Source organism: Haemaphysalis longicornis, unplaced genomic scaffold (assembly GCF_048455015.1).
Source record: "Haemaphysalis longicornis isolate Haplotype H1 unplaced genomic scaffold, Haemaphysalis longicornis Haplotype H1 scaffold_3, whole genome shotgun sequence".
Lineage (NCBI taxonomy): Eukaryota > Metazoa > Arthropoda > Arachnida > Ixodida > Ixodidae > Haemaphysalis > Haemaphysalis longicornis.
Genome location: NW_027526335.1, coordinates 182,013,331 through 182,025,612, shown reverse-complemented (window position 1 = coordinate 182,025,612; position 12,282 = coordinate 182,013,331). Strand labels below are relative to the sequence as shown.

General features: G+C 44.8%; 1 protein-coding gene across 5 annotated transcripts in view; it reads right to left on the bottom strand.

The window, feature by feature from the left end:
- The window catches only part of LOC144175853 (calcium-activated chloride channel regulator 3A-1-like), a 69,035-nt gene extending 61,403 nt beyond the window's left edge, over positions 1-7,632 (bottom strand). The window contains exon 1 of one of the 5 annotated variants that reach the window (XM_077704875.1): positions 7,470-7,632. The gene's annotated coding sequence lies outside the window, so the exon portion shown is untranslated. Of the gene's footprint in view, positions 1-684; positions 866-7,469 lie in introns of those variants that run through there. The other 4 variants (XM_077704870.1, XM_077704874.1, XM_077704872.1 and 1 more) reach the window with 4 other exon arrangements.
- Between the last annotated feature and the right edge of the window lie 4,650 nt (positions 7,633-12,282).

Genomic DNA, 12,282 nt, shown 5'->3' with positions numbered 1-12,282 from the left:
GTATCCGAGGTCTGTTTCTCAGTAGCGCAAAATCTTGGCAGTGTGCCGCCATGGCGGGGAAACAACCTTGACGGGACAAAATAAGTGCACTAATTTTTTAACAATGATTTACAGACCCACCTTTAAACCATGCCTCACACGTGTTTGCTGAGGTTCCAGTCAAAAGATCCCTCGCTCCCCACTACGCAGCGCAAAAGAAATTGAGTGAGGTCAAGTGGCGTAACTTAGACCCAACGTTATATGATGTTATTTTTGAGGTGCTATTCCAGTTTGCGGCAGCCGTAGCAGGCACAAACATCATTGATTGCACTACCCACCTTTAATAGCAGCAGGGCGTCCTCTAAAGCAGGAGCCAAAAATACCGGCACGTCTCGGGAAGAAAAAAAAAGCAAGCAGGAAACCTCACGTGCTTTGCTATGACAGTGCACTAAAGTAGTGTTACTAATATGCAAATCTGCGCTTGTTAATATTCCCACTGCGACAGTGTAGACTAACAAACAATGTAAGTTAAACGTTGGGTATCCATTATACCACACAAAAATTCACACCATTAGGCTCATTATTCACGATTTCATCAAAAACAATTTCAGAAGAATGCCACTGTTTTACCTTGCCGTCGAACAGTTTGCATGCCCAATCCCCGACTGCTCTAGAAGAGAAATTTCTTTTATGTCAAACACTTACCCAAAACAAGGAAAATACCAATCACCAAAGTAACAACTAATGGCAAATCCGCAGCTAGTTATGGTTATAAATGAGCAACTGCATTTAAAATCTGCGTACAGGGAGTTCACTCAGTGGGCAGCATCCAAAAAGGCCGAGTTTTCTACCTCAGGTGTGATCTCTTCTCCTCGGGTCCGAAGAGGACGAATAGTGAACATTTGATGGCTTAAGTATACAGCGTTGAGCAAGAGTATCCTGCTTATCAACTTATCAAGGCATCTTTGGGCAGCTTCGATAAAATCGCAGCGTTTGGCGCAAATAGCCGCCATTTCAAAGAACAATACGCTTCCACTTAGAGCTTATGGCACTGCCATCCACTTATACATGAGCAAGTCACCATTGTGATAAGCATAGCTTAATTAAGCAGAAGGTGGTTGCGCAGGCGGTGCCCTGAGCGAGATGTCTCTACCAGAAACATTGATATCGGACGATTTATGTGCTTAATCAAGGGCATCTGAGGTAGACTCCTTGATTCCGAGTAATCCGTATGAATGTCTAGATAACGGCGAAGAAAAATTATAACAAGAAAAACGTTATGCGATCTGATGTCACTAATAAAATATAAAAAATAGACCAATGATTCTTTTTCGCTATCAAGGCTTCATGCACACGGCATTGCCTTCAGACGGTTAGGGTAGGTTGAGGCGACAAAAACAAATGAACGTAATCCGATTTTTGAGTGTTGTATCGCTTCATCTTTTCCTCCTCCTTATGCATAACTTATCGTAAAGTGTCAATATAACAATCCGAAATTATTACAAGTGTAAGTCAATGCTCTAATATTCACCGCTCCTGACTGTTATCTGCTTCCTCCGTGGCACCATAGGTCCACTTGCTGTGGGGAACATACCGCAGCAGAGTTGGAGCGGCTCACTAAAACGCACTCACAAATTTATTTCGGAATCAGGACTCACTCAAACTCAAACTCATTGCTGAGCAGCACATCTTCGCTCACTCAAACTCACAGTCAGCGCAAAACTCAGAACTCAGTCGGGCTCAAAACTCAAAACGTACTCAGAGCTCGAAATGTACTCAGAACTCAAAATGCACTCAAAACTCAAAATAGACTCACAACTCAAAATGTACTCAGAACTCAAAATGTACTCAAAACTCACTTGGACTCAATACTCAAAATGTATGCAGAACTCAAAATAAACTCAAACTCAAAATGGACTCAAAACTCGAGATGAATTCAGAACTCAGAATGGACTCAGAACTCACTCGGTTTCAGGCGTACTCAAACCCAGTCGGCTCAAACTCACTCAAGTCACACTAGCCTCGTGCTCACTCAAACTCAAACTCACGCGTGAGTTTGAGTACAAATGAGTCTGAGTGAGAGGACTCATGAGTGAGTCCGCCGACCTCTGGTGGGGAAATCCTCGACGGTGGTGGTGACGACGACGATGACGACGACGCCGACAGCAAAGCTCTCATTCGGCGCTAGCAGCCTAGGCTAAGCAGGAAAAGAAATTTACTCCCTCCTTAATGAATTCATCATGGCCACTGGAAGACTTCTGCGCTGATCCGTGCTATCACTTGTCTTCTCTGGCCCCTACGGAGTTTGTATGTTTTTTTTTTCTTAACAATCATTGTGGCTAACAATCTTTAGCAATCATCGCTAAAGTTTCATGGGACCTAAAGTGGACCTAGGCCCCGGAAAAGGTCCACAAAATGGAATACGCGGTGTGATTTCTAGTATCTCACCCTTCCACAGGACCACCGAAAGAGGAATACATCTAACGCGCCAATACCGCGTCGCGTCAGAATGACCTCCGCCATTTTTGAAAATTCGGCCCCTGAAGGCCATCATTGTCAACGTACTGCTTCGGCTCGTCCATTAGGGTGGCGAAACGCCGTAAATGCGCAGCCGGAGGATCCTGAATGTCGTCCTTGGGGGACAAGAACTTTTCGCGTATTGTTTCATTGGCAAATAACACGAAAAGTACAACGCACTTGCGGCGAACTAGGAAATTGGATCACCACGCTCTGGACGATCTTTTAAAGGGGCCACAAAGGCGAAATACAAGTTTGTTCTCTTTGAAATAGCTCGACTTTTCTAACTCATGCAGCTCTATTCCAGACACAACAGACATCCTCAAAATTTCGCGCTATACGGTAACGTATAATAATGTATACGGTAACGTAAGGAGTATACAGTAACGTCAGGATACGTAACGTAAGGATACGGTAACGTATACGGTAACGTAAGGAGTGACGTAATATTGGCCAGCACTAAAAATTCAAATTCAAATTTAGTTTATTTTGCATTTCTTACATACCGAAAAATGCAGGGAGAGGGGACAGAAAGGTGATGCTATATTAGCTTGACTGGGTCCCATCCCCCCTTACAAGGCAGTGCACGCTAGGGCAGAGTGGAGCGGTTAATGAAATGAAATTCACATTGTACAGTAGAGTTACAGATTGAGTAGCGTTACTGAAAACAGCAATAATAGAAAACATCAAGTACAGGAATGCAGAAAAACACTGTAAAACACGGCTAACTTGCATATTTTTAACAAATTACTGCAGTGACACAACTTAGGAGAGAAAGAAAGAAATCAAGTATGCAAAAAAAAAGAAAAAGGAAAAAATCAAGTAGTCCAAAATATTGAAACATAAAACAACACAATAATGTACGGAATACGAACCGTACCATGTTCAACGAGAAATAATGTGAGAGTAATCTACGACTCAGTGAAATAAAGCTGCGAATTGGAATAGAAAACCGAGCAAAAATACAACAAAATTTGAGCACGTGTTACTACGCTTTTACCCACAATGTTTATGTACAATTCAAGAATGGCTGTTTATAAAATAATGCTTTATTCGGATATAAAAACACTGTTTATGTTAACACCTTCTAAAATCATGTCATTTAATAGTCGAGATATACGGTTATCAATGTTATCTAGCCCATGATTGGTTCTAGAGAAAGGAACCGACCAAGTGGCTTCATTTCGAAATGTATATCCTGTATCAGGAACATTTCTCAGGTTGCATAGTGATAGAAATGCGGTGTTATTACTTTTTAAGTTCCTGTTATAACTAGCGAGCAAAATAAAATTTTGTACAATTGTGGGATGGGAACGATATTAAGGGAATTATAATAATCGTGTAATGACATATCGTAGGACACGTTCGCAACATTTCGAAGCGCTTTCTTTTGAACAGAGAATATGTTGTCTATATTATTCTTCGATGTTGTGCCCCAAACCAAACCACAGTAACTGATTTATCAGCACAGTTATCAGCTTGTTAACTGCACGTCAGCATTCAAGTGAACGTCAACATTCGATCAAACGGAAGTAGAGGCTGCACTACAACCTCCCAGTTATAGTTCTTGGCGGTCTCGTATGTCGGCGGCCGCTTATTGCCCACACATACACACACACACACAAATAAAAAACCTTCCGAGACGACATACAGAAATCTCCACGAAGTTTTGAAGAGTCAGCACTGCTCTGGAATATTTGTTTGAGGTTTCCGATAAAATTGGCATCGTGGTTATGTAAATCCGTCTTCTTAATGAATCCAGCCTGTATTTTGTCGTCATGGCTCCTTTAATAACCTTTCTTGCTAGTTCCATGCTGCAACTTCTCTCCCGTCGAGCCGATAACTGCGAATGATAAGTGGCTCAGAAGGCTTCCCTGATTCTATACACATTTGCTGATAAACGCATCGCCGGTGGCTCAACACTAACCATCTTATCACAACGCCGACGCGTGACCTTCTGATTCCTGAATGATATCTGATATTTGCGTCATGTCGCCACGGTTACTTTACGAGTCATTGTATTCCTTCCCGGCTTCATGTATACGGGACCCCATTCAGACGTTTGAGAAGAGGCGCTCATGCGAGAAAGAAAGAGAGAACTTTATTTGCCCAGAAGAAGAGAGCTTGGGCTCAGAGATTTCCAGAAAAAAAATGGAAGGTAACGATGTGAGGCGCAAAGCGCGATTTCCCGATAATTAACCGGACAGCTTCCTCAGGACAAGTGTTGGTGATTATGGTACTCCGCAAGAACTCGTGGCACAGAGGTTCTCTTAAAGGGACAGACAGCCGAATTTTGTCGAATGTATTTTCGGTATCCCAAATGAAAGCGCATCACTTAAAACAACTTAACGCGAAACGGTTTTGTTGATAGCGCTATGGAACTTCTGAAATCGGGATTGTTACACCTGACGGACATGCCGGCCCCCTCTTCCGTTGACTTTTGCAGATATATCGAGCTTCTTATCACGAAAGATCTCCCTTGAAATGTGCATGTAGAATACATAACTAACAATGCCAACCGCATGCTTGGATATTTGCGCCGGAACTTCTACTTCGTGCCGTCGGATGTTGAATTAACACTTTATAAGTCTCTATAGTTCGTCCAAAATTAGAGTACGTCTGCGCTATCTGGGACCCCGGAAAAATCCCGCTCGCCCAATCCATTGAAGCCATCCAGAATCATGCGACTCGTTTCACTCGTTTCACTATAGCCGTAATGCCAGTGTCACCTCAATGAAATCTGCTCTTGGCCTGCCTGAATTGTCGGCACGTCGCAAATATCATCGTCCTTGCCTTTTCCAAAAAATATTTTCCACATCATTCACCTGAAACAACAGCTGATGCTTCCGCACTACATATATTTCATCCAGCACAGACCATGCAAACAAAGTTGGCGTTCCTTCTTGTCGGACTAATTTTTATATTGTTTTTTTTTTTCATTCCAAGAACCAGCGTTGACTGGAACCACCTTCCCGCCTCCACTGCTGCCATCTCAGAACATTCCCAATTCAAGACAGCCCTACAAAACCTAATTTGTTACAGCGTGTAGTAATACTTTGTACTCCCACCTATGTACTACCATTCTTTGTTGTCATAGTTGTGAACCTCCCCCCCCCCCTCCCACTCCTTTCTGTAGTGCGTCCTGGCCCTAAAAGTATTGTACATAAATAAATAAATAAATAAATAAATAAATAAATAAATACGTGGCCCGCCAAAATGAATGCTGGCAACCATTACAGTGTGCCGTTTCGGCAACACACTTTTACTGCACGTGAGATTAAAAAAGGTATTTAAAAACTTCTCTCTGGCAAAAACAGCAATAATGTGCAACCATTCCTATTACTTCATGCGCTTTTCGAATCACCCGTTGAGACCGACAGAGTTTTAGTGGCGAAGCCCCTCAGGGGCTGGTGCTGTAGGCGTCTCCTGTCGTCGTCATCGTCGTCGTAATCGTCGTCTCATGAATTCACGCTACTATAAAACCTGGAAACTCGATTACGCCTCGCGCTAGAACGTAACGCGTACTAAAAATGGACACCGGGACACTCGTTTACGCCTCGCGCTAGAAAGCTTCGTGCTTCAAAGACAAGAGACTTTTACAGCAAAGCTGTATATTTCTACACCCAAACGCTTTCATCTCCGTTGGTAAAAACGCCATGGCACCAATAATACCTTGCACTGCATGCTTCGCTCCTCCACAGGTTTCACGTTAGTAGGGATGGCCGAGGATTTTTTTTTTTTTTTTTGACACGTCCGGTGTTGCCATGTTTAGACGCTAAGTGGCGCCACCTTTCAGGGTGCAGAAATTTTAGTGCGAAATAAAATTATATCGGCCTGTTTGCTTAGAAATTCCTTACGGTTTCTCCAGTATATAAAACCCTGGCTTTCATATAAGCTAGACGATATGCCCTCTAGAAAAATCGGTTGTCTGTACCTTTAAAATTGAATACAGTCGGTTGCAACCGAAACAATGAGGAGTTATTTACTAATGGGCTGTGATTAGAATAACGAAATTCGATTCCGTTTCATCGTCATCATCACTCCCACCAGCCTATCTACGCCCACTGCAGGGCAAAGAACTCTTCTATTAATCTCCAATTATCCCGGTCCTGTGCTAACTGCAACCAATTTATCCCCGCAAACTTCTTGATCTCATCTGCCCATCTAACTTTCTGCCGCCCCCTGCAACGCTTGCCTTCTCTAGGGATCCACTGTTACCCTTAATGACCAACGGTTATCTTGCCTTCGCATTACATGCCCTGCCCACGTCCATTTCTTCTTATTAATTTCTACTAATATGTCCTTAACACGCGTTTGTCCCCTGATCCACTCCGCTCTCTTCTTGTCCCTTAACGTTACACCTATCATTTTCCGCTCCATTGCCCGCTGAGTCGTTCTCAATTTAAGTTGAACCCTCTTAGTGAGCCTCCAAGTTTCTCCCCCTAGGTGAGTACCGGTAAGATGCAGCTGTCATACACTTTCTTCTTCAGCGACAATGGTAGGCTGCTATTCATCATCTGAGAATGTCTGCCATATGCACTCCACCCCTTTTTATCCTTCTAATTATCTCTGCCTCATGGCTGGGATCCGGGGTCATAACTTGGCCTAAGTAGATATATTCGCTCACCACTTCCACTGCCTCGCCATCTATCTCAAACGGCTGTGCTGTCCCGAGGTTATTGATCATTAATTTGGTTTTCTGCATATTAATTTCCAGGCCCATGGTTCGTTTGTCCATTGTCCAGTGCGGAAAGCATGCTTTGCGTTTCGTAATAAGGCAAACGTGCGTGTCGGCAGCATCAGGGCGGGAAGAATGAAGCCGTGAACCACAACGTGGGAATGGTTCATTTACGTTACGCTGCCACCACGTGGCCACGCGTGGCTATCTTATCCCGCATTTGTTTCTTTCGGCGTTAGGCCGTGCCCGGCTCTTTTACATGATAGGCGAAGAGTGTAATCCATTCGTTACTCACCTAGACCGGCCTGGTGTAATCGAAAGTGCACTCGATCTTATTTCACGTTTTTGGGAGGCAGATCGGGGGTCATTCCCTACGTCACGAACAGAGAGCAGAGGATCGTTGCGGTCTGCGTGACGCGATACGCAGAAACGGCTGCTCTTTCCTACGGGACAGCCCTCGAAGCAGCGAAATTTTTTTCTATACCATGTTCTGCTGCAACGCAGAGCCCTTGAAGCAGTTATCACAGACCGCAGAACAGCTTTCACCGCAAAGCTGACGCGACGAAAGGAGACTTACGATAATGCAACAGGGAACAGCGTAGGACAACAGCGTATACCACCTCCAAACGAACAGACCAAAAGAACACCTCGACAATATACTGCATATGCTGTGCATGCGCATTACCGTCAACTTAAGACGTAAGCAAAAATCTTCCCTCGTGTCACGTTCGCGTACAATTCGGCTGTCCAGGAAACGACACACATGTCTCCTTTCGAGCTTATCTTGGAAAGACACGCGACTGCGATACTCGTGCTTCCGCGCGTGAAGACACCTCAACGCCGAAATCCAGGAATACCGTTGTCACGCGTCCTGACCGGCAAAGAAGAAGGACATGGGAAAGCGAGGCAGGCTTTGCAAAACAAACATTTATCGCTAGCACACACCTATGCACCCGAAGCACACCAAACAGTTCCACACGAACTAATAAACTACCGAACACTCCACAATAAATTATCTACAATATCAAGACAGATATACCTTCAATATCTGGATGTTTTGATATGAGGGTTCATTAGGCACAAGGAGTACCTATGTCATTGGCGCTTACGTGAGAGTCATAAAGAGCTGTTGCCCCCTTGCTGTCGTAGCGATGTTATGCTACCGACGTACGTGTGCCCGGTTCGTGAAGTTTGCCGTTGTATAGGTAATAACTCTGTGTTGTCGTCGTAATGTGTGACTCGATTCCTAGAACGTTGCCCTCGTGGTCTTGTGGCTTGATTCTGAGGCGTCGCCGTTGTGGGGACCGTCGTGTCGTAGGACGACGGTGCGATGCCGCTTCCCGAATGCACGCGCCAGTCGCCGCTGGAGCCGCCAAGGCGTGGGTTGGCGCAGCGTCGGGAGACCGGAGCCGAAGCGTCGTTGGCCCGCTCGCGCCCAGGCTTGTGTGGCGACGTCGGTGCCCTGGAGAGCGTCACCCCAGGCTTCGCTCTTCGGGAGCCCGATGTCTTCTTCCGCCCCTTGTTGTTGTTGTTGCGCCTTTTGGTATGGCACATACCCAATCAGGGGATCGGTCAATCAACAGAGGATGGTTAAAATGAATGGAATTCTTATCTAATCACGAGACGTTTAGGAAAGATAATTTAGACCGGTTTGAAAAATGTTTGGGAAAAAAGGAAAAAGAAAAAAAAAATCCTGAAAAATCAAAGCGAGGGTGACCAATCGCAATCATAAAGAGAATCGTTTTGAAGAGCATACATCCCGGCGCAGTACCCCGTTTCGGATGCCCCGAACGATAGAATAGCCGGCACTGTTAGGGGTATCCCCAAGCTGTAAAGCGGCACCTCCAGGGACTGACGTCTGAGTCGGGAAAAACGTCGGCATGTCAAAAGGTAGTGATCGACAGACTCGTCTTCGTTGCAATAGCTGCACAGAGCTGTTGGCGCCAGACGAGACCTGTGCAAATACCTATTTAACTTGGGTACTCGACAACGTAAGGCTGTAATAATCACCTCTAAGTTGCGTGAAGGGCACCATTCAGGTTTCCATGAGAATTTAAGATGATTAAAATCCCTTAATGATAATAAAACCGATTCTTGCTGTACTTGGAGTTTCAGCATCCTACGGTACCTAGCTGCTGTTATTAAAGGTGTCGGCTCTACGACGTCTACTACAGGCCCAGAAAGTGCTACCCTTGCTAGAGAGTCGGCAGTCTCGTTGAATGTGATCCCTGCATGACCAGGAACCCAAAGAAGGTGAATTTCAGTGAAGTGAGGTGGCAGGAGTGACCGAAACGTCCTCAGAAGGGGAGTGTCTTTAGGGGAAGAAAGTGCTAGGCATACAGAAAGAGAATCGGAAATTATCATTGGAGATGTAATTGACACATCCAGCTTTCGTAGCGCCAGGACAATTGCCAGGAATTCCGCAAAGAATATGGGGATAAAATCACGCAGACGAACCGAAAAGGTCCAGTTAAGGGAAAGGGAAAATATTCCGATACCGGATTTTTCTTCTCGTTGAGAGGCATCTGTATAAATTATAGCACCTGGCTGCATAGAGGCCAAATAATCTTCGAGAAGACGATTGAGTAGCCGGGCTGGTAAAAGTTTAGCATTTTTGGGGAAAATGTTCCGGAAATTGATAGAAAGAGGTGAACTCCTGTCAGTATATGGAATAATCTGATTTATTGCTACATCCAATGGAGAAAGGAAGCTCTGTATCAAAGTGTTTTGTGGACATAAGGACCTGGGCCATTGGTGCACCGTAAACGCACTTGGTTCTGCAATAAAGATAAACTGCTCCCTGTTCACCTCAGAGCTATAAGCTCTCAGAAAAGTTTCAACAGTCAAAATCCGGAACCTATTAAGCAGAGGAGGAACGCGCGCTTCCAAGTAAACTACTGCATTTGCTGCATTCTTGGGCAACCCTAAACAGCAGCGAAGAGCCTGACGCTCCAGAATAACCAGACGATGAAGCTTATACGCGGCGCACCCAGAGAATAACACGCACCCAAACTCTAAAATGGGGCGAACGTACATTCTATATATCATAAGAAGGGTCTCTCTGCGCATGCCCTTCTTTCTATGACTGAGACTTCTCAACATCCCAACAGCACGTGCACCTTTGGCCTCAATGAGGGCTATATATGGGGTCCAGTCAAGTTCACTGGTGTAAATAATGCCGAGGTACTTTAAAGAAGGAACCTGAGGAATTATGCACTGTCGGTAACTGAGAGTAATGTTAACAGGACCTGAGAGTGGAAAAACTAATAAGGAACATTTGTTCACATTCATAGAGAGACAAATACTGTCCAACCAGGAGGCAATAATGTTCAGATAAGACTGCAATAATTTGTAAAGAGATTGAATGTCAGGTGCTGATGCAAAAAACGCAATATCGTCGGCATATACATATGTAGAAACACCAGAAACCACCGGAATAGCGCTTACAAGGATGTTAAAAAGAACAGGGGAAAGGACCGCCCCTTGCGGTACGCCCCTAGACTGTGGCCGCTGTGAGGAGGTAACATTAAATTTTACACAACTGAACTGCCTGTCTCTCAGAAATTCACAAATCCAAGCTATGATATACCTTGGGAAGTTTAAGACTTGTAACCGGGGCAAGAACACAGGGTATTCGACGCTATCAAAAGCTTTTGCTACATCTAGGGTTACAGGGCCGAAAACTGGTTAGTGCGACGGGCTAGTTTAATCCGGCTTTCAAGGTCCATATGCGCACTCCAAATCGAACACCCAGGGCGGAAAACAATTTGTCTTGGGCTAAAGATTCTAGAACTGGACACCAATTGCATTATGCGCTGCTGCAAAATCCGCTCGATTAATTTAACCACATTAGATGTCAACGCAATAGGCCTGACGTTTTCAATCAAGAGGCCCTGACCAGCATTCTTAAGTACCGGAAGTATTTTGGCGAGACGCCAGACATCGGGGATCTATGCATGTCGAATAGAATAATTGATCATGTTAAGTAAATGATTGGGAGCCTCGTCAAATAATAACTTCAGCATTTCAGTTGTAATGCCATCTGGGCCAGGAGCTGCAGCAGTCAATTTAGTCATGACGTCAGCGAGCTCTGATAGCGTTACCTCTATGAAGTCGTCTACCACGTCTGGCGGAGTAAATGACATCGCTAAGGAAGACGAAAAACGAGCTTGAAGCCCATCAGCTATCGACTCTAGGGACTCTGAGAGTTCACCTGGAGATAGCACCACAGAGTCTGTATTATCTGCAGAGGGTACTGCTTTCCGCGACCGAAGAAAGCGAAAAAGCGCACGCTTATTGTTAGGCTTGGAGAGACACAGAGATCGATCTGTGTCATAAGTCTGTTTAGCATTAGAAACAGCGCGTTTGAATACCGCTGAAAAATATTTGTAGTTGCACCAGTTAAGCGGGTATAGGTTATGGCAAAGTTTCTTCCAGGCCGCCTTTCTACGTCTAAAGCTGCGCGAACATTCTTCGTCCCACCAGGGTCTCGGCAATACTGACTTCTTCGACATCACTTCAAATAATGACGACTGAGCTGAAGAGGAAAGGGCGGAACAAAGGCCTGTCGCACATTCAGCTTCATTTTGTGTGACCAGAGAGGACAGGGACTCCTTCAGAAAGGTTTGAAACCTTTTATAGTTAACAAAAGAACGGCTCTGGCGGTTAACGAAACGGATGGGATACCCAATGTCAAAAACTATTGGGATGTGGTCACTACTCGACCCGCCATCAACGGTCGACCAAGAAGGCACTGAAACACCTCGAGAAGATATAGTTAAATCCAAAACAGATTGCGTTTGTCCCTTATGGTAGGTCGGAGAATCCGAATTTATGCATGTTAAGTTGTTATCTGTAATCCAATCCAACAAGCGATTACCGCAAGAATCCGTCCGGAAGCCCCAAGTAACGTGGTGGGAATTAAAGTATCCTGCAAAGATAATGGGAGGTACAGCCGAAGCAATAGCCAAATCAAGTGGTTCGGAATCAACGACGCCACTATGAAAGTACACGTTGGCCAATGAGAAGGGGAGGCAACCAGGTAGCTTTAATTCCAGCACTAAAATTTCACAGTCTGGGCGTTGAAGTTGGAAGAACACCTTCGCGGT